Source organism: Palaemon carinicauda, chromosome 16, assembly GCF_036898095.1.
Source record: "Palaemon carinicauda isolate YSFRI2023 chromosome 16, ASM3689809v2, whole genome shotgun sequence".
Classification (NCBI taxonomy): domain Eukaryota; kingdom Metazoa; phylum Arthropoda; class Malacostraca; order Decapoda; family Palaemonidae; genus Palaemon; species Palaemon carinicauda.
In genome coordinates this window covers 1,955,575-1,959,977 of record NC_090740.1, presented here as the reverse complement: position 1 = coordinate 1,959,977, position 4,403 = coordinate 1,955,575, and the positions used below count along the sequence as shown (strand labels likewise).

Below are 4,403 nucleotides of genomic sequence, written 5' to 3'. Positions count from 1 at the left end.
CATCGCTTGCCGACGCGCCATCGCTTGCCAACTCGCCTACGGGCCTTCGCTCGCCAAGACGCGCCATCGCCCGCCTACGCGCCATCGGTCTCCCGACCGCCTGCGCTCGCACGCCCACGTGCCCGCGCACATGCGCTCCAATGTTCGCCCGCGCGGGAGCCAACGGTGTTCCGTCGCGCGAATCGATGGTGTTCCGTCGCACGAGCCGACGGTGTTCTGTCGCAGCCGGCTTGATTCCTGCAGTAGCCATTGCTTGCCTACGTGTCATTGCTCGCCTGTGAACTATCGGATTCTGACCGCCAGCTCTTGCCCTTCCAACCACGCTCGTCCTCCTTCTGCGCTCCCTCGCGCACTTTCGTGCGCGCGCACTGGCGCTTCCACGTTCGGCCACACGCGAACCATTGATTTACCATCGCGCGAGCACCAGGGCGATTGCGACCGCGATTCCAGTCGGGGTTTTGCAACGCGGCCAGCCTGGCGAGTCTTCTGGAGCGCGTATTTCCAGAACACGGTCTTCACCCCGTAAATGCAGAGCATGGCACGTGCAAGAGCAGGAAGAATCTTCAGAGAGGTCGGGGCAACATTCTTCTTTCCAGAACCTGGGTTAGCCCTTCCTCCTCGTTATTCCCTGGAAGGGTTATGCCAGGGAGTTTTCCTTCCGAGATTTCTCCGTCGGGCAAGGAGTGACTGGTTTAGCCCTTCCTCTTCTCCATCCCGTGGAAGGGGCTTACCAGGTCCTTTCCCTCCTCGGTCGCGACCCGAGGTTTTATACAAGGAAGCTCCAGGAAGATCATAGGTACTTTCCTCCTCTCAGGCTCAAGCACCTTTGCGTTCTGTCGCCAAGTTTTGAACTTGCGTGCAAACTCGATGTTGGAGCATCTAGACGCAGTGACCGAGGGCTTCTCCTCGGGTGTCTCATCCGTGGATGTCGACAAGCTCAGACACACTTCCATACTTGGGAAGAGCTTGTTTGAGCCCAAGGACAGAGACATGGACAGCTGTTGTGCGGAGGAAGTCGACCTCCGTTTTCACTCCTCCAAGGCGCTTTCTTCCAGACCCTGCAGGCCTCCTACGCCTCTTCTTTCAGCCTCGTCAGCCTAAATTATCGGACCGGTTACGGCAGCTAAGACAAGGTGTACAATAGCAGTCCCCTCCTGTCAGGGACAGGTAGCACGGGAGGCTCTCCCGGGGAGGCGTAATCCTAGAGGGAGCGGCAGAGTTCACAAACTCTAGGATTGGCAACACCCCCTTGCAGGTTTCACGCTGGGGGGATGCCTACGGTTACTCATCCGGATAACAGCTTCCCGGTGCCGATTCCTGCACGATCTCCGTGATCGGCCAAGGATATCGCGCCTCGCTCTTACCATCTCTCCGTCTCTGTCAGCGAATCCAGTGTCACTGACCCTCTATGCCATAGGGTCGGCAAGAGTTTTGCCCGTTTGGGCAGAAGGATCCATGCCTTAGGAGAAGGTCCTCCATAGGGTCGTCGACGGCTTCACCCCCCGGCTTCTTTAGTCGATCCTTTCTCGTAGGAAAGCATCTGAGACGGGAGTTCTGTCGTCGATCTCTCAGCTCCGATCAAGTTTGTGTCGAACAAACTTCGTCCAGCGTGGAACAGCAGAGTCGATCAGACTGGTAATGAGGCTGCAGGACTCCTTAGGCCCTGGATCGGAAGGACGGGTACTTCCAGTTTCCATTCCATCCATCTTCCAGGAAGCTCCTGGAATTCAGCCTAGACTACAGGTGTTCCTGCTTAAGATGTGGTGTAGCGATCCCGCCGCGGCATCGCAGGTTTTTCCCCAGAGAACTCTCCCTGCTTTCCTCATGGCCGCTCAGGAGCAGGCTTCCGCCTCCTTCGCTTTTTGGAAGTCTGGTCAACTCCGGTAGGCTCGGGTTCGACCTTCTTCAACGCCGGGACAAGCTTCCTGGTCTTTACCAAGAGTGAGGGATCATGGTAATTTGCTAGGAGCCTTCTCTGCTTCTGCCTCAACATCTGGAGTATCTAGCCATGATATTGAGTCAACGGCCATACCACGTTGAAAACACCGCTTCTCGTCCGATCAGCGAAGTTAAGCAACGTTGGGTCTGGTCAGTACTGGGATGGGTGACCGCCTGGGAACACCAGATGCTGTTGCCTCCTTCTCCGAGCCTTCCCTTCAGTTGACTGTGGCAAGGCTGAGGAGAGTCGCAGTACCTGTTCTCAGTCAAACAGAGCTTTCAGCCCTACCTTGGAACGTTTCCTGGGTCTCTTTTCCTCATTGACCCGTCTAAAGTCCCGAACGGTCGCCTCAGGATAAGTTCCCTGTGAGGCGGCCCAAGTTCCGGTGGTATCAAAGCAACGATTAACCGGGCTTTCTGGCCCCTATGGGACCAGCAGAACGTTTAGATCTGCATTGGGGGTTGACCTATGGAACCTCTTGATGGGAGTGGATATTCTCGTCCTTTCCCCACATTTTGATGCTGTTCTCGGACTCGTCAAAGAAAGGGGGCGGGGGGGGGGGGGGGGGGCGCTATGGTCAGGACCTGAAGGATACCTCCCCATCATTCAGGCAGGCTTAGGGGCCGTAGTCTGGCCCCTCTACAGATCCTACAGTTCCTGCCGAGTCGCTCCGTGCGCGACGACTTCATGGTACTGGCGTATTCCAACCAGCAAGGCACGCATTTTCATACCTTCGCATCTTGCAGTAGAGATACTGAGATGATCCGAGGTCCTCTCAATACCACTATCGGCTCGCTCATTCCGGGCAGAGGAATGTTCTCTCCGACTATCTGAGCAGAGCCTCGCAGATAGAGAGTACCTGGGGGTCTTTGGCCTATAGTAACCAGCAAGTCCTGGCCTGGGGGACCTGATCGCGACAGCCTGGAACTTCAAGCTTCCGCTGTTCTTCCCCCCAGTCTCAGACCCCAAGACTCTTGGGCAAGATGCTTTCTGGTGACGGTGGAACAACATCGACGCCTGCGTCTTCCCACCACTGTTGTCTGTTGAGAATGGATCTCAACACGACCAGGTTGTCTGTCAACTTTTCGATGGCCCTGAGAGCTCCACTGTGACTATACGCAGAACGGTTTCCAGACCCTCTGCTTCTCCTGACGGAACTCCCGGGAGAGCTTCTTCCACGGCACAGTCTACTCAAACAACCACACTACAACATCTTTCACGAGCCGTTGCATCGCTTCGGCTTCACGCCTGGAGACACTACGCCGCCTCCTCGAGAAGAGACAACCCGCTACAGTTCCGGAGCGGAGGTCGCGTCACCTGCGATAGTCATCCGTAGGGGTCTACCAGGCGAAGTGGAGAGTCTTCTGTGGTTGGTGTCGTGGGAGAGATACCTCTTCCCTTGAGGCCTCTTCTCCAGCAATTACGGAGTTATCGCTTTTCGGCGGGAGGAAACTCTTTTCCGCTCTTGGCAGTAAAGCCTATCGCCCAGCCTTTCCCTGGCCTTCAGGCTGAAAGGAATAGACTTTTTCCTTCCTGCTGGACCTTTCTTCGCTCATGCGAAGCTGCGAACGTCCCTGCCCCCAGTTGGAGTGAGACCTCCTCCATGGAGCATGGTTTGGACTCTAAAGTCCCTTAAGAGATCTTCTCAAGAACCATTACGACAGGCCTCTGATCGTATTCCGTCTTGGGGGACAGTGCTCCTGCTCACTCTGGCCTCGGCCAGTGTGTAAGCAATCTTCATGGTCTCGTACAACTCCGCCCTTTCAAGAGAATAGGGGAAGGCAACATTCAGGTTCGCTCCTGAGTTGTTTTCTAGACTCAGAATCTTGGAGTCCCGGGCCTTCGGTCCAACTCCTTCAAGATTTCGAGTCTCCATTCTGTATCAGATGACCCAACCTTCTCCTTCTTGCCAGTGAAGGAATCGAGGGGTTATCTTTGTGAACAGCTGCAGTTTGTCCTTACGTGCAGCCGGGTTGGGAGCACAGGGAGGACACAGGGAAGAGTCACCAGTTTACCTCTTCAGCTCGGACTCAAGGTCATTCATCTCGACCTGAATCCAGACCCTCCCCCCGTCACGTCGCCCTACAGCACGATGTCGGATACATCGCAACGTCCCTTGCCTTCGAGTAGAACTACTCTGTGACGCAGGTGCTACAAGCTGGAGTCTGGAAGCGTCTAATGACCTTCGCAGCCCTCTTCCTGCAAGACGTGACCCACAGGAGTATCGATACATTTCTATCGCTCTGTGGTGGCTACACAACAGGCTCCTTTTTGGACAGGTAGCAGAAGGTTGAGGGCATTGTTATCAGGTTTTAGTCTGCATGAACGAAAGAAGTATGTCTGGCCCTTACTTCTTTCTTCATCATCCCCTCTACTGGGGAAGCAGCATCCTGGTCTCTGCATAGCTGACCTCAAACCTCTGCAGGTAAACCATGCTTCCTTGTGTTCCGAGTATTGAGTCAAT

The 4,403-nt window shown here is 55.3% G+C and overlaps 1 non-coding gene across 1 annotated transcript; it reads left to right on the top strand.

Annotated features, from left to right (window-relative positions):
- Positions 1-2,018: 2,018 nt before the first annotated feature.
- Positions 2,019-2,137, top strand: LOC137655935 (5S ribosomal RNA). Its single transcript, XR_011046895.1, has one exon. It is a non-coding gene; the product is annotated as a 5S ribosomal RNA (ribosomal RNA).
- Positions 2,138-4,403: the final 2,266 nt, after the last annotated feature.